The sequence below is a fragment of the Amblyomma americanum genome, chromosome 1 (assembly GCF_052857255.1).
Source record: "Amblyomma americanum isolate KBUSLIRL-KWMA chromosome 1, ASM5285725v1, whole genome shotgun sequence".
Taxonomy (NCBI): Eukaryota; Metazoa; Arthropoda; class Arachnida; order Ixodida; family Ixodidae; genus Amblyomma; species Amblyomma americanum.
The window spans coordinates 479439375-479457788 of NC_135497.1; the positions used below are offsets into that span (position 1 = coordinate 479439375).

General features: G+C 41.0%; 1 long non-coding RNA gene across 1 annotated transcript; it reads left to right on the top strand.

Annotated features, from left to right (window-relative positions):
- The first annotated feature begins 3 nt into the window (after positions 1-3).
- On the top strand, positions 4-17104 carry LOC144116066 (uncharacterized). Its single transcript, XR_013311712.1, has 4 exons — positions 4-154; positions 5974-6057; positions 9294-9372; positions 14839-17104. It is a non-coding gene; the product is annotated as an uncharacterized LOC144116066 (long non-coding RNA).
- Positions 17105-18414: the final 1310 nt, after the last annotated feature.

Genomic DNA, 18414 nt, shown 5'->3' on the forward strand with positions numbered 1-18414 from the left:
GAGTGAGCGACGCATGCGCAGCAGCGTCGTTTACGGCGCTCGTGGCGACGGGCAGCGCCTGGTGCATGTCAGCGCTGTTCCAAAGACGTTTGACGTGGGCCATGCCGTGCTGGATGCACACCTTTGGGCTGCAAACATCCTCCTGTCTTCCAAGGCACGTATACATTATGAATACCATTATTAGAGACCGCCTGACTTCAATGCTCTCGTGTGTAACGCTAGCCCTTCGCCCCCACGGAAGAAGTGCGCAGCTTTTGCTAATGAGAAAGCGAAAGTTTTTTCGTCTAAATAGTGCTCGTGTTATAGAAACGCCTTGTTTCGAACGCCGGCGCACCTTGCAAGCACTGTACGAACGAAAGCAGATCTCCGCTGGTGCAGGTCGCGTGTCTCGCCTGTCGGCGCTGCGCTGCACGCTAGCGGGGACACGAAGGCGTCGAAATGCGCCGCCACCATCGGCTGCCTGAGCCGGTCGGTTTCGAAAGGAGGGGCGCAGCGAGGATGCGCCATGCGGGAAATCGGAGACAGTAAAGAGGGTCATTATTTGGGATCCATAGCACTTGGTGTATCGTGATTGGTTTGTGCTTGAGTCTCACCCAGCGCGTCTACCTACCAAGCTACAGAGCGAACTGCGGTCGTCTTTGCCGCGCCGCCTCAGCGCGTCGCTTTTTCTTTTTCACGCATATGGAGCCTTCGCTTTATTCGGCAGGTAGCCTAGCGGCAAAGAAATGCTCTTAAACAGCCAGCTGCAGATTCAATTTTGTGTTTTTTTCGCCGGGTTGACCTTATTGCTTGACCGCGCTGCGATTGTGTCGAGATTTGGTGTAACGGGTTTTGGGCTGAAATTGGAAGCTGGAAGAGTGTGGCATAAAGTGACATTTTTTTTTCAACCACGAAATACATGGAGTGCTTTGTCCTGTGCACGTGTGTTTTCTGTATCTGGGTATTTCGCGCTTCCAAGTAATATAAATGTTGTTTCGACCTAGAGCACATCTTGTAGATGCAATAGTAAATCAATGTGCTGTTCATTGTGTAATTCTCATTTTTCAATATGTCTGATACAAATAGAACAATGATGTTCTTTTTTTAATAGTGTGTCTCCTCCATACACTGTGCATTTTGATCGCTATTCCTTAATTGTTACAATGTTAACGGTTTTGAAGACCTGTTGACAGTTTCTTGTCTTTGTAGCAGCCGTTAGATTTTAATTGATGCACCACAACGTTTAGGGTGTGACCCTTTTTACTGACTTCAGCTTTAGTTTTCTTTTTTCCTAACTGCAATTTACTTTTCAGTCAAGTTTCTCAGCTCTTGAGGTATTGTGATGAATGGATTTGTGCAGGTTGTATGTGGGCACTAGTGTCAAAGCCGAAGTGTAGCTTGGATCAAACGAATAATTCTTGTGATCTCTAAGGAAACGAAAGGGCCACCCAAGTGTCCACTGCCCTGCAAGTTTGCTACAATATGCTTGATCCCATTGCAATGGTATGTGTTTTGCTGCTTCATGGAGCTAGTGCTGGAAGGAAAGTGCTACCTATAGGCATCGATTCAATCGTTTACTTCCTGCATTCAACGAATGCACTAACTCATTCAGTTTTTGCAGCGCAAAGTTCGTAGGTGGGTATTGCTTGTGTACATCATTCTCGCTTTTTCAAAAAATATGGAGAAACCAGTTTCATTGCTAATGCCAGCTTTGTATGCAGATTCCTATGGAGGCAGCACTGCAGATGGGATTAAGCATTGTTACTTGGTGTAGCTGGTTCTCTTGAAGTGGTAATGTATCTCCTGAGGTACATTTTTGCAATGTTGTGGTAGCAGGAGCCTCAATTTGTTCCCTTGTTGGAGGCACTATTATAGACGGCTTCCATGTGATATCGGTGGCTCCATGCTTGGCTCCCATGAAGGTTTCAGAGTGCAGTTGGGAGCAAACAGATTAGATGAAAGAACAGGCATTCGCCACTCTTTTGGCCCACCGTTATGGCAGTCAGTGTGTTGTAGGTACAAGCCATGTACTGTGAAGTAGGATGTAGTCGAGGGTTTGACGGCATACCGTCTGGTCAGGAATCATGTTGATGCAGATTGCTGGTCACTGGCCAAAGTCAAAAGATGAAAAAGACGTTTCGGGAGCACTACGGCTCCCTTGTTCACTATGAAGCAATCGGCGCACGGATTCGTCCTGTTGTAGCACCCAGTAGCGTTTTTAATGATTTAGCATAGATAGGATGTAGAGTTCCGTCGTTCCTGTTTAATGTGTTAGACGATGTCTGTATGATAAGGGACTCAAGATTCTGCCGTGCTGATGTGTTCTTTTCTGTTGTCAATATCTTTACTTGATCCCAGTTAATCTCGTGGCCGGATTCTTGCACATGCTCGGCGATGGCGTTAGATGCTGCTTTCCGGTTTCGGACGTCGTTCTGGTGCTCTCTCAGGCGTCTCCTGAAGTCCTTTGTTTCACCGATATATATTGATGAGCAATCGGCGCAGTCTATCTCATATACAACACCTGGAACGTGCAAGCGCTTCGCTAATTCCCGCCACGTATGGGACAGCAGCTCGTTTTTCTTTTGTTTTTTCTGTGCTCTCGCGTTCTTCGGAGGTAGGCTGATTCGCTGTCATTCTTCTTTCGGTGTTCCTGATGAAGGAATGAGGGTAGCCGTTTCTTCGAAGATCCGACTCTATTCTTTTCATTTCGCTCTTTAGATCGGCATCTTGACTGCAGACCTGTCTGGCACGGTTGATCAGGGAGACAACCACATACCGTTTGTGAGCGACTGGGTGCACAGAACTGAAATTTAAATATCTTCCAGTGTGCGTGGGTTTGCGGTAAACATTAAATACGAGGCCAGTCGGAGTACGGGTTACCGTGGTGTCCAGGAATGGGAGGCAGCCGTCGGTTTCTTCCTCAAAAGTGAACTTGATTGAGGGTTCAATGGAGTTCAGGTGGTCTAGAAAAAGGGCCATGTGCTTGCGCTCTAGGACACAGAAACAGTCGTCCACATACCTTAGAAATATTTTTGGTCGCGGCTGGAAAGTGGTAAGGGCTTTGTTTTCGATGACTTCCATCGTGATGTTCGCCGCTGTCACCGAGATTGCTGCGCCCATTACTGTTCCGAAGGTCTGTTGGTAAAAGGTGCCATTGTAAGTGACAGCGGCGAGCATCACGATGGAAGTCATCGAAAACAAAGCCCTTACCACTTTCCAGCCGCGACCAAAAATATTTCTAAGGTATGTGGACGACTGTTTCTGTGTCCTAGAGAGCAAGCACATGGCCCTTGGTGTTTTTAATGGCAACTTCTATCATATTTGATACAGAATTCTTAGAGGGGAGAGGCATTTCTGGCTGAAATTTCCAGTCGTGTTTTCTAACTTGAATGGTCATGCCACGAAAACTAAGTAGTTCGAATTATTTTTTGTTTGACTTTTTCTTAGTTTGTTTTTTCAGTAGTGCATTGCTTTTTAGGCGGGTTTAAGTATCCGTGTGCATGTCCATCTACCTAGCTGTTTGATTTTCACATGAAATTTCAGAGGCATATTTCTTTTTATGATTGCTTTTTTTGGGGGGTGCCTTACTATTGCTCTGTTGCTTATTGTGGTCAACAAATAAAGATGCATATGTATGGCTGTAATTACTGACATTCAGGTCTCTCACACCCTGAGTTGCTTTGGGACATTAAACCCACATAAACCAAACTTATTCATATTCACTGTTAAATGTGGTTTATCTTGATTGGAGGGGTAATTTAAGTTAGGAACTATTACCTTGAAGAAATGTCTCCCTGAGAACAGATAGAGTGGTGCACATAATATAAACAAGCATGGATGCAGAGATTCTGTTGCGTGCTTCCTTCTTTTTAATGTTGCTTAAGGCATTATTGTCCGTGTATCACCACGTGCGTTCACTTACAACTGATAACTAAAAAATAGTTGAGAGTTTTTTCTCTCTTTCGGTTTTGCTTTCAAATGACCTAACAATAGCTGTGACATCCAGGTTTAGTATAGTAAACTTGTGGCATAAAAAAAGCAGTATAATTGCTGCATCATAATTCATTGTCATTCCAGCTGTTGAGGCAGGTTGACTTTAGCATCATATTGAATGAAATGAGGCTTGGATTGTTGCTGTTTTTTATTACCTCATGTGATATATTCTAAGCACCTTTTGAAACTGTAACATCATTAGCAAAAGATTTAATTAGTTATTTTTCAGCCTCAAGACAAAATGCAGTTACCCGTATGCACTAATCTGTTACATATAATTACAAGGGAGTGAACATGTAACCGAAAGTGTGATATTAAACTCCTTGCTACTGGAAAGGATTTGCATGTTTCTGTGCAGACAAGTTTTGCTGGGGTCTGCTGTACATTAATATCTCAAACCATAGTTAATGGCTTTTTATGTTGCTTCTAACTGTACATTTTGACATAGCTTTTAGGAGGAGCTTTTTCTTTTGGCGGTCCTCGTAGTTTTCAGGCTACTAGGGCAAAGCTGTTTTTATTGCAGAATGTCAACTGGTTTATCAAAATCATTGTGTTACAATGATTTGCTAGTGACCTCTCTTTCATTGATTTTGTTGCTGGAATTGGTGCAGAAACATGAATTATAAAGAATTGTTTAAGCTACCTTTAATACCAAAACTTTTGGTTTGCAGTGGCAGCAACAAACATTCTTCCATAACCTAGCATCACTTTTATGAGGGCCATGTTTTTGTGCTATCATCTTGTATGCAGTCATTGTTTCAAAAGTAACATGTGCTGTTTCTATTCGTTTCATTTTAACTTTCCATATTTTTCCACACCATGTTTCGTTGGCAGATAGTGTAGCACTTCGCCATCAGTCTTCTAGTAATGCAGTAATGCAGACAGTTGCCATAGTTGATAAAACACATTTGAATAGAGTTTAGAGACACAGGCTAATGTAGAGAGCAGAAAAATTAAGTGCAGCCTTGCCAGCAACCTCTGTTGGATAGCCTTCCAACTAAACCTTCCAATCATAAACGGTATATGAACACCATCATGGCTGGCCAATAGAATTACAGGCACAAATTATACACATTTTCTGCACCCCACCTACAGTGCAGACTATGAAGGTGCAGTGTTTGTCATGACAGGCTGCTTTTTAGCTGACTGACAGCTGACAAATGCACAAAAAGCAGACAATTTACAGAGCACCATGGTAAAAACATTCACTTTACACTTCTTTGGTACCCTTTTATATTATGTGACATTGCGAACTCTCTGTGTGCATATTGCAGTGGTTAGCCAGGCAAATGGCTGTTTGATGTGCCAATAACACTGCCCCTGACCATTCCCCACACTATGGCCAGGTGTTACAGGGAAGACTAATTTTCAAAAATACGATTTTGAGGTAAAAATATAGCTTTTGCAGTGTGGTACTGCCAGCAATGGCACACCAGAAAACTGTTGAGTGATCTTGGGTAGTAAGCAGGTTAATTAATTTCTAATAATTAACTTTTTAATTATTTGGCTGTTTTGACTACTTACGTGAACTGGAGGGGTTGCTTTGCCTGCATGCTCTTCAAATGTGCATGTATTTTGCACGATGTAGCCAAAATTTGTTGGGCCACAGCACCGAGGGGAATGATGTTTCTGAAATTCTAAAAACTGATACCACTTTAACTAACGACTGGCAACAAATCTCTAATTACAACCAGGTGCCTAACTCTAATAGTTAAAATTAATTACTGAAAGTTAGTTAACCACCTCACTAGTTAAAATGATTTACCGGTTCTCTGATGTCCACCAACAGTGGCAATACCTTGCTGCAAAAGCCATAATTTTACCTCAAAAATCCTGTTTTTGAAAATTATTCAGTTTTCCATATAACACCTGGTATAAAACACCTGTGAGTTTGTATCTAACAACCATTCCAATTGTGGACAGAGTGTGACTTTATCATAAATGACTTGTCTTGCATTCTTCCATTCGTGATGTGCTCATCCTATTTTTTTTTTCATGCAGCATTCAGCAAGAAACATCTTGGCCTGCATTTTGCATAGCTGTGCTGTACTCTGACATCTCCATCGACCCTGCCGGACTGTTCAGGTAAGGGGTACTTGGAGCATCACCCTTCTATATTTGAACCAATAATGGTTTCTCCAAGTGACAGTGGTGTATCGACAAAACTAGTTTGTGAAATTCACATTCTGGGTGTGTTAAGACAAGGGCAGTTAGTGAAATCATCTTTTAGTTTGTGTTGACCTGATGTCCAGCTTGTTTATTCTCTTCACAGTGGTCTCTACTATGGAAATTGCACAGATGTCTTCATAAATTTATTTTCTGAGAAAGGTTCTTTGTAAAAAATCTTGCAGGTCTGATTACATAATTGATGACACATAAAAGCACAGAATTAATATTTGTATAGTGCATAACATTTCAGACAATTTCTGATTAGTTTGCTTGTTTTGTGCAATAAACATGGGACCAGAAAGATTAAGTGGGCAGTCTGTGACAACAAATATTAATTTGGAAAGTGAAATTTTTGCAAGTACTGTCAAAATATTGAATAGCAACTCAGCCCTTTATAACAACCCCAGAATGAAAGCAGTCAGCTTTCTTTACCATGCTTACTAACCACTGTTTCCACACATATGCTGACTTATTAGTTACAAAAAAGTTGGAGGGCATGCAGCTTGGGCACATTAGGCAGTATTTCGTGCAGTAATCTGCATACAGCTACTAATCGATGTAATTGGCTATCCTGTTAGCTCTGAGAATGGTCTTCACAGCTAGCGAATAGACCGAGCTGATGTATGAAAATCATGATAAGTGGCAGGTTTTCTTCTGATTATGATCAGTTATTTTCTTCTGGCAATTTTGCTTTGTCTGCAGCATTAGTCCAAATAGGTGCACCACATCGCGTCTGCTTCTGGGCCACGAAGAGTAGTTTCTTTTTCATCCCAGCCTTCCATATGTGTATGTGGTGGAAGAAACTTTTAACCTCACTTGTCTGAAGCTTGGGATTCCCTATGGTGATAGTGAGCTCGACTACATGGCTTAAAATTGAACTCCTTTGCCTGTATGTTTTTCATAAAGCCAGTTGCTTCATCAATGCCAGAAAGAATATTATTTACAATACAAGGGCAGATTTATGTGCAGTGGAGGGGTTGCAGAGCAGTGTGGACAACAGGGATGAAGCTAGAGTTGACACACGTGATGCTGGGAGATGTTTCCACTGTTCTTTGTGTAGCTTTATTCTTAGTGAAATTAGACAGGAGTATGATTCTTGAGTATAAGATTTCTTGCTTAGGGATATAAGGGCAACCTCCCACCTCCTTTAAATCCACATGGCACATGGCCTTCAGTGCATGCAGCAGGGAGCTCTTGGGGTTTTTATATGTGCCCATGGCCTTTTCTAATCAGCAGTAATTTTGCTAAAGACATTTTTTTCTCTTCGCAGTCTTTTTCAAGGCAATGGCAGTATTATGCTTAAATGTGACTGCTCCAGTCTTCTGTTTTGTGTGCATAAGTATGGAATGTAATAATAATTTATTTCAAGATCATTTGGAGGAGCTTTCTTCCAGCAGTGGCACACTTGGCTGGTAATAATGATGGTAACCTTAGAGAGAAGGGGATTAATTTTTACACATCACCTACTTGTTTTTTGTACTCAGCGTTGTTAAGGTTATATGCAGCAGTGTGATTATTGTCGTTGTTGTTGCTTTTTAATCTTACTGCAAAACTAAGCCCTGGGACATAGTGTTGCACTAATTCCTAAGCAGCTAACTTAAAGAAATGTGACATGTAAGCCAGCTTTCTGCTTGTGCCAATAAAACACTTCATAAATATGTCTGCAATGTACTTAGCACAGCAGCTGGTGCAGCATCATGGTCGAAATGCACAAAGTATAGAGGATAATAAAAGGCAATTTCTAACTAAGATTTGAAATTATGTGAGCAGCCTCCCTAAAAACCCTCACCGGCAGATTTAGTAGGACAAATCAAGTGGTGCTTTTCTGAGGTAAATAAGAGCTATGAAAATGCAGAATAATGAATGCACTCTGTATCAAGGGAAGCTAAAAAGTCGGAAACCACATTTTGAACATCCACTGTACATCAGTAGAGTTTACTGGGTAGTGAGTAGTTTGACCTTTTTTTCTGAAGGGTGATGCCCATTTAAATTCATGGCTTCCATATTAGTGATGCCCCAAGAGTTTTGATGGTCACTATATTCTTGGTGCTTTCATTGACATCAGCATTGCTCAACTGGGACACCTGTTGTTCGTTTTGCAGTGTTGAAAGGTGTATTGCTTTTTGCGATGACTGGTTTGCCCATTGTAAAAATATCCACAACTAAGAGCACTGTTGCCAATGTGGTCACTGTGCAACCATCAAACCTTGAAACATGATTTGCACTATGGGAGCACTTTGTGACTTCATCTGGAAAGGGTACACAGGTATGTTAGTGGACGCAGCGCAACAGCGTGTTTTTTTATTGTGGAAGTTAACATCAATGGGCACACTCTTTCGTGCAAAATTTCAAGTCCTCTGCAGCGGCTGTGAGAACCAATACAAAGTGATGCTTTCTGAAGCATTGTGCTAGTGCCTATTTTTCTATATTTTCTATAGGTGCTCTGGTAGTTGCAGGTTATATAAAGGGCAAATTGCGCAGTCAAGAGGTAAAGCCCATTGCATTTCTGTGCATTATCTGCTGTACTGCAAAGTTTTCTGTTTTATATCGGTTTTCTCTTTTTTTGCACTGTTTTTCAGCCTTTGCGGAGTGTTCATAGTTTGCTTTTCCTCTGGAATCCACAAAATAGCTTCTCTCTAAAATGTTTTTATGAACATCTGTCATACCTGCCTCGGTGGCTCAATGGTTAGGGTGCTTGGCTACTGAGCCGGAGTACCCGGGTTCAAACCTGCAGCGGTGGCAGCGTCTCGATCGAGGCGAAAAGCAAAGGCACCCGTCCGATGTGAGTGCACATTAAAGATCCCCAGGTGGTCGAAATTATTCGAGAGCCCTCCACTACGGCACTTCTTTCTTCTCTCAGTCCCTCCTTTATCCTTGTCTTATGGCACTGTTCAGGTGTGCCCAGATGCGAGACAGATACTGCAAAATTTCCTTTTCCCAAAAACCGATTTTCATTTCATCTGTCATCCTGCAGCTGTGCTGATTGGATCTTGTGTTGTAAAATAAGCCCAGAGATTCTCATGTCTTGTAAAAATCTCCTAAATGCTAACTATACTGATTTACAGATTGTATTCATGTGTACACACAAATTTGTTGCGTGCTAATACAATGGAAGTAGGGGCATACATGTTGCCATTGCAATCTTTTTGCAGTGTGCTAGAAGTTTTTTGAGGCCAAACCTGTGCCGGGACCACTCCCAGAAGTACGGAGACCAGGCACCTTACTAAGCAGGTGAGGATAAGCACGGATAAGCATAGGCTGCATTACATAAAAAAAGTGCAAGCTCCAACTCTCCACATTTTTTAGCTACCATCAGTGTCAGCCTTACTGTGCCGCACTGTGGGACAAAGGCGTCTCCCATATCGCTGCAGTTGTCCTGCTCTGCGCCAGCTACTACCATTTAGTTCTAGCGAACTTCCTAATCTCATCCAGCCACCTGACTGATGCCGTCTGCTGCACTTTTGTTCTCTTGAAAAGGAAGCACTCAATTACCTTAAAAGGGACTTCTGTTTGTTTTTGTCATTTTCTCAGAAATCGAATTTGGGCTCTTGTCACTTTTGTGAATGTAATATCTCAACACCTTTTGACGATAAAGCAATATATTTCAGTGTAAAGAGAAATTCTAGAGACCACAATGTTACTAACAGTTTACTTGTTGCTTTGAACTGTTTTAGAATAGAACTTTGTAATATTACTTGTGTTTCAATGTTTTGACCTCTGAAATTCAAAGTGCATTAAAGTAAAAAAATATTCAGTCAAAAATCTGCTTGAAACATTGTGTTTCTTACCCTTTGTGCTATCTAGCAATGCGTTATTAACAGGTTTTTGTGAGTGGTTACTTTCTGTTTTCACAAATTTTAGCGTACTCTTTGTATTTATTGTAAGAAATGATGAGTTTTCACAAAAAGTAATTCCATTTTTGAAGTAAGGACGACAAACTGCATAAGCATGCGAAGTTTCATTATATTAGTTGAAAAGTAAAGAAAATGGTTAAGGCACCATGTGTCAGATGTCGAATTCCTCCACACCTCTGGCTTCATCATTAGTGTCCTAATAACTTGAGCTGATGTAGATGGTATCTGTAGAATGCTGCAGCTACATTGACTATCTTTCAATGTTCATAATGGCATTGCCCTTACCTTTTAGGGTGTACTTATAATTTTTCTTATGTCTAGAAGCATTGCGGATTGGGCTAGTTGGTGCATGTGTGTCATATTTTGAAGTGCAGGAATGACACATAGAGAAAATTTGTTGCACTGTTTGTCCAAGAAAAACAACCTCAGTTTGGATGACCTGTTTGTGGTCAAAAACTCTGAACAAGTGTTAGATTTCGTTATGTCCCATCCTGAAAAAGCCTTCAAGATTTCTCAATAGACGTCAAAGTCTTGTACTATTCACTCCCGCATGCCTCTCTACTAGGATATGTTGAGGACAGCATTGACCACTTCAGTGTCGTGGCCTTCCAAAACAGTCGGAGTTTCGTGCACCGAATTTTTAGAACTGCTATTTTATCTCAAAAACACCATTACCTGGAATATAAGTACATCCTACAAAAGGAAGGAGTGTGCATTGGCTCCTGTTTAACACCTGTCCTAAAAAAAGTGCTCGTCTGTGTAAGTCTCTTCCTGAGTCTATGCAGTTCCTCCGCTTCAGAATATGTTATTCCGAAGTCTAATATCCTCCTAACAGCCTCTAGGCTACATTCCCTCTTTAGAGCCTGCTCAGAAGCTTTTGTTGTTGATCTTGTCCTTATTTCTTATCTTCTATAGCCCTGTCAGTTTTATCTATGGAGTTAAAGGACTTCATGGCTTGTGATTCTTAATCAGCTCTTTCATCCCCTGTAAGACGTACTAAAATCATGCCTAGCTACCCTAACTCCTACTTTTACACACACCCTGTAATGATTTTGAGATATTATTCATCTTAATACAAGTTGACTGTCCTGGTTAAAGCAGAATAGCTGTTTTCGGGCAAGATTTTGAATTCATCTGTTTATTCTGCCCTAGTTTTCTCCAGTCCGTAATTCTTGTTCCAGTTTGCTTGCAGAAGATATTCAAGATTCAGACTATTCTGGGAATTCTATTGATAGCCCCCACTGCTGGTCTTGGGACCTATGCCATATTCTCTGGCGATCTGGTTTGCTGCCTTTGGCCTACCTTTCCATTCAAGTCATCCATCAGTAGAGTTGACTAGTTTTTTTTACCTTACTCCTTGCCCATTCCATGTCATCATAAATGTTTCAGTCATCTTGTCGTCCTGACTGGATGTAAGTTCATTGGCCTGTACTCCCTTCAGTCTTGCCCATTAGTAGAAGATGTGGGATTTACTATGACAAGAAAAGTTGACTGTATATTTACGCTCATGAAGCAGCTTTTGACATCATTTTCGACAGTACAATTGAGGGCCTCCATATACCTCTGCCATGTACCACCACTGTACATTGCTTCCACCACCCTTAAGCAGCTCACCTGGCCCTTCGGCAGCTGGTGGAAATGGTCTGCGGTCGCGGTACATAATAAAGCAATGCTGAAACACAAATCTGTTCTGTCAAGCTTTAACTTGGAACCTATGCAGCTCATGTTGATCCAGTTGGAAATTGAAAGGGCAGGAAAAGTACACATCATTTATGAAGCAGACTGTTGAGCCAGTTGGAAATTGACAGTGCAGGAAAACACAAGAGATCGCAGAGCCATATAGGACATTTTTTTGAGGAAAGGCTAAGACACATAGCTGTCTCACTGCTCAGTGGACACCTCAATGGCACTGTGAGGGTAGGGGCTAAAAGAAGAAGAGAAGGATGCTGTAGGGAGGGCTTGTGAATATATTTTAACTACCTGGAGATTTTTAATGTGCACTGACATAGCACAGCACACTGCATCTTTTACGTGTTAACTCCATCAAATGGCCTGGATTAACACTCTGGACACCTGGCTTAGTAGCTAAGTGCCCTAACTAAAAATGGAATGCTTACAGCTAGTTTTATTGAAAACCTCTTCAGTCAAGTGCCCACCTGCAGAGTTGCGGTCAGCATCAGCTCGGTCAGTGTGGTCACCTAATTGAGAACAAATGAAGCAAAATGAAACTTCCAGCCGAAAGGATGTCAAAAATGTTGGGTGATTTTTTGTTATGTTGCCAGGTTTTCATTCTAATAACTAAGAGGTAGGTGGCCGTGGTTTGTACAGGTGGATTCTAATAATAATAATAATAATTGGTTTTTGGGGGGAAAGGAAATGGCGCAGTATCTGTCTCATATATTGCACAGAAGGCACATATTAAGTACTTGATAGAGCTCAAGATTTATGCCCTTAACTAAATTAATTAGTCTTTTTTTTTGATTGGGGCAAGATTACATTGCAGAATTAAGGGCTGCCAACATTGAAATTGAGCTCAGTGTTTAAATTTTCTTAATCTGCAGTGCAGTTTGAGATACTGAGCTTCCGAAGTGCACATTTAAAAACTCGTTAATTTTGCTTTTCTATATTGAGCATTTATAAAATGGCATTGCTTGCTTTAGTGTGCTGCAGATACATATACAGGTTGTGTATTTTGTGATGTAGAAGTAGTCAACCTGGAGCAGCACCACTCTTTATATGTGCAACTTTAAAACGTAAACTCGGTTGTCTTTAAGGTGCTATTTTTGGCATCGCCCAATAGGATGCACACAGTATGCATCAGATTGGCTAAAAATTGGCCAAAGCGAGGCTTAGTGCAGCTTCAAGAATGACATGAGGCATTTAGTTAGCTGATACTATCACAAAGTTCTACCCACAGCGCATGTTGCAGTCTTTACTGTGAGGTGGTGCCTTGCATCACATTGCACCATTTATGCTCTTTGGTTAGGCTATAAAATTTTAATCTTTGCTCTGTAATGTTGCCTTCAGAGACTCCTTTTAAAAATAATTAATGCAATGCCATATCTGCATCTAGCAGCTTGAGCATCTACCATCAACGTGGCACATAATAGTTCTGTGATTTTGTGAGGGGTGGTGACTTGGGTGCCTATGTGAGTAGGTTTAGAATCCTTCATGCTCAAACTATTGTGTGAAAAATATTCCTCTGAGCCTCAGCTGTGAAAAAATCACTTTGTTTAGTGAGATGTAATCACAACTCATCTTTTAATTGAGCATGCTCTTGATAGTAAAGTGTTCTTCCCATTCAAGAGCATCTTTGATTGCACATGCATTGTGATATTGGGCTGAAAGCCCCAGCTTTTTAGCTACCATAGAGGTCCTGTATGCTGCGTACTTCTGTTTTAACACGAGATGCAGTTAGACAGGCAGAGCAGAATGGTGGGTCTATAAATGAACATGCAGGAAGCCAAAGTAATGCTCAATAGTCTTGCAAGGAAACAGCAGTTCACAATTAGTAGCGAGGGGTTGCAGGTGGTAAGGGAATATGTCTACTTAGGGCAGGTAGTGATTGCTGATCTGGATCATGTGAGGGAAGTAACTAGAAAAATGGAGTGGAGTGCATAGGTCAGTTCTCTCGGATTTTGAATAGCAGTTTACCAGCAGTTTACAGGCGAAAAGTATACAACAGCTGTATCTTAATAGCACTCACTTACGGGGCAGAAATTCGACGGCCAGTTAAGTACAGCACAGCTAGCTATGGAAAGAAAAATGATAGGTTTAACATTAAGACTGGAAGTTTGCAAAGTGGGAGAGGGAAAAAACGTGCGTTACTTGGGCAGTGCATGTATTAACTCCTGGTCCTTGAGGGTAACAGAGTGGATTCCAAGAGAGGACAAGCGTAGCAGAGGGTGGCAGTAAGTTAGGTGTGCGGATGAGATTAAGAAGTTTGCAGGCATAGGCTGGGCACAGCTGCCAAAGGACAGGGTTAGTTGGAGAGACATAGGAAAGGTCTTTGCCCTGCAGTGGGTGTAGGCAGGCTGATCGGGATGATGCTGCAATGCAAAACTTGCCGTAATGCCTTGAGCTATGTTTTGTTGCAATGTGTATTTTGAAAGGGGGTAAAGTTTTATCTCTGGTCCTAAAAAGATGTCATCAGAATTATTTCTTATGCATACCTAAGGGAAAATAGCGCAAAAGGCGGGGATTTTCCCTTAAGTATGTATCACCAACTCGCCCGTCTTGCTATCGTGTTCATATACATGCTTAGGTGGGGCTATACATTTAAGTGGTAACTAGGCATCTAGCAACAAATTAAAATTTTCATATAAGGTTCTCTCCAGCCTTAAAGTTGTTGTTTGATGCATTATAAATGTATGCTCGGTCCTGTGAGCTGGTGTTTATGTGGCTGTGGCTCAGTTTACAATATTTTGGTTAGCAATAATAGGTGATGCTGCAATAAAAAGTTGTGGGTTATGTGCGATGCAGATTTCTGGTGACAAATTGGCCATGTATAGCACTCCAACATCTTAATGCAGTGAGTAATTTATGAAGCAACTTCCTGTTGGCTGGCTATGGGGGAAGCAGTAGCTATCATACTAGCACAATGCATCTTGCTATGAGTGCTTGTAAGGATATGAGGCACTTTGTTTTGCATGAAAATTTGGTATAACCATTATGTGAATGGTGTTATGAGCTCTTATGTCTATAGAGAATTTGGCTCCAATGATGTTCGAATGCAAGGAATTTAAGTTATTCCTATGTGGGTACTAGTAATGCAGCTAGCCCTGGAATTCTGCTTATCCATGTTGAATGGTATAGCTTCTAAATATGACTTCTTTTTCTGCAGCTCATAGGCATCAATCCAGAGGGTGCTCGCATTTGTCTCTGACCACCCTGTTGGTGGACCCGAAAGTGTGCCACGCCCTTCACCAGCTCAAGAAGTTCAAGATAAAGTGGCAAGAATGTGCAGCTGAGATTTAGTTTCATTTTACACAACTTGACAGCTAATGCAAATATGTTCATGTTTTTATATGTATAATTCCCTGTATATAATGTGTATACTACTTGTATCATTTTCATATTTCTAAGTAAATCTTGACAAGATTTCATTTCAATGCAATATTTATTAGATATCATCTAGCAAACTGCTACACATCTAAAAGCCATTAGCTTACTTTCAGAGTGCCATTTTGATGCAGTGGGCATAGTCAGGCTAATGATGATGATGATTAGAATTTTTTCTATATTTTATCAGATGTCCACATTTCTTTCTTTACCATTTTGTTTACGTACTTGAGACAACAATGTACATTGCTGAGAAAACACCACAGTTTTCCTCTAATGGTCTTTGGTCTTTGTGGGCATTCTGTGCAAATCGCAGTTTTTATTCAGTCGTTGCTGAGTGTAAGAAGCTATGAGAGCTATGTGAAGTTACAATTGGATAATCTGCACCATAAGAACATCATGCTCGGGGAGACTGAAGTCTCATCCTGTAATGTGTCTTCGATTTCACTGCAATACCTCGGATGGCAACTGGTTATTAGTATTATTCCTAGCTGGGTGTGTGCTACATCTGCTGTCAGTATAATGCTAGCTAGCACTGTTGCCCAATCTTATAATTTAATGATGTTTAATTCACTTGACTTTGTGGATGCTTTATTCCTATGTATCACGTGCCTTGGAAACCTGAGCTCAAAACAGGATTCGTATGCATACAAATTTCGTGGCCAACACAACACATTTACCATTAAGAGTGTCTTGTACCTGAATGAAGAACATGGCCTGCTTCTGATTAGCAAATCTGACTGTGTAATGTGAAGCAAAACAGCGCATTTTATTCTTGGTGCCTCACTGAAATATAACCAAGGTTTTAAAAAAGACGTGTCCTAACCAAATGAAATCAGCTTAGGGCTGCTTAGAGTTCCATGGCCTAGTCTGCAATATTTGTCTTTTTCGAAAGTTAAATAATTAGTAAAGACCATTTAGCTAAATTTTTAAATATTGGATTCAAAGAAGTGTCAATTCCAAAATTGTAGATTGTCTTGAAAAACAGATTGCTGAAATGTTTACACCAAGGTACCATTTATGTAAATTATTACTTTACCAGCCTTTAAGACAGTGCCGTTTTTCATTCCAAGACATGTCTCAGAGAACAAGTTTTTCTCCAAGGCACTGTCTCCGATCAGGCTTTATGTGTGATATGGGTGAGAGATATGTGTCAGCAGCTAGTCACTAATCGTTTAAGCTCTGTAAATAATGCTGTGTAAAGGAGCCTGAGGATGTCTGTACCTTCCACAGTGCTGCAGGGAACTTATGAGATGCTGTATAGTGAACATGCTAGAAACACAAAAAAAGAAATAAAGAAATGAAGCAAGAATGAAAAGGAGGAAAGAAATAAAGAGAGAGAAGGAATGAACGATATGACGGAAGAAAGAAAAGAAGAAAGAAAAAGGAGAGAAAGAAGGAAATCAAGGAAGAAATAGAAAAGAAGGAAAGCAAGAAAGAAAAAGGAAGAGGATTATTTCGCGTATTTTTGTTGCCTGAACAGCTTCAACAGTGACGTGACGTGAAACCAGCTGAAAAGCAGTGCCATTTGTTTTGCCTGGCTTCAGTTGTGAATATTTTATGTGTAATATCCAAGTGTCATCAAAAATATCTAGGGATTTCATGCTCTGTTCGGCTCTCACCATTGGGTTAAATCTTTTTTCTTTTTACTGGTTGCAGCTGCATAACTAGACATGGCAATAACTCTAAAAAAGCGAAAAATATGTGTTTGGAAACTTCTCCCTATTTTGTTCGTCCAAGGCTTCTTCGTTAAATTTTAACTATTGTACTCAACGCATAGCTACCATCGAGTTTCTCTTTCTTAGATACCAAGAGGGTCAAAAAGTCATTCGCTCAATTTCCAACTTTAATGAGAACAAGAAATGGTAATATCTACTTTGCAATATTTGTCCCTGATTTCAAAATTTTATTATTTAAGTTCATTCGATGTCTAGTTACTGATCCATATGAGGTACACAGTTTCCGTCTTGCTGTATGATCCAACTCAAGCAACTGCACCGACATTTCTGTTGCTGTTTTCGAAATAAAATTTTGTAAAGGTTGCGCAAGTGCTGGTTGAGTGTATATATTTGCACGTATGTGGTTTCTGCAAATTAAACCAGTTGTGAGTGGCGCTTTGTCCTGTTCTCTTCTCTCGTGCGTGTGGTTGGTTGTGGCGCCTTTAAAGTAAAATGATCAAATGCCAACTAGCCCAAGAATAAGTTCTCTTAAGCTATATTTCTAATACAGTGGGCCCTTCTGTTTGTATGTCATCTCCAAGCTTTATTGACGAATGGGTTACACGTGGTCGCCAACACCTATCGCGCAATACGCATCGCCTTCTGCATGAAGAATTGATTGGTTCCGGCAGAAGCGAGTGGCCTTTTTGCCCAGTGTTACCTTCATGGGGACACGTGAAACGAATAAGCAAGATTCTGAGGTCTGTGTTTTAGTGCCAAATTTGCCTGCTTAACGACCTTCTACGCACTGCCGGTCACGCAATATCCTGCCTGGCTTGCTGAAAAAAAAAATATTCGGTCTGTCATGAGGTTGGCATTCAAGATGGCAGAAGAACTCTGAATATGCATGCTCAAGTGTCTGCTGAAAGAAACAAGAAAGGACATGAAGAAAGCTGCGAGTAGTTTGGTAGTTGTGCGGGACATCTATTTGCTAGATAAGGTGACGTCCGTGTTTCAAAAACGACCTATGTGTGGAATTGAGGCAAAAGTGCCGCCGCATAAACTGGTAGCTGTAAATCGATGTATCGCAAGGAAGGCCGATCCAGAAGAGCAAGAAATGTGCCTTCTCGAGGGCGTTGACTGTCTTCTTAAATCTGGGTACCCGAGGCCTACGCGACACATAAAAATGTCAGTAGGAGCTATTGTGTCATACTTCAGCAATGCTTCATTGATGCTCCTTCAAGTAGATAAGGAGGGCTATTCTGTAGTTATGTTTGAGGATAAATTCTCGATAAGAGAAGCTCAAGTGGTTCAGAATTTTTCACTTATCCCTGTGAAGTCTACAAAAGCGAAAAGCCGCGCTGTGGCACTGTGTGAACATCTCGGTTTGGTCAGCATTGCTAAAGAAATTGACAAAAGCATATATAGTGCCGAGATTGTTCTTTGCAGTAAAAACGCACAAGCAAAGCTTCCCATACAGAATGAGAGTTACGGAAAAGGGTTCACGGCAGAAGCATATTAGTCGTTTCTTGTTGAAGCATTTGAGCTAACTAGATATAGGGGATCCGTTTTTAACAAAAAAATCGGAAGTTTCTGAATTCCTGGAATCTGATTGGAGGTTGGTTGTGCCGTTTCTGTGGATGTTGTTGATTTATTTTATTCTGTACCCCACGCTGCCTTTTTACTGCAGTCAGGGAATG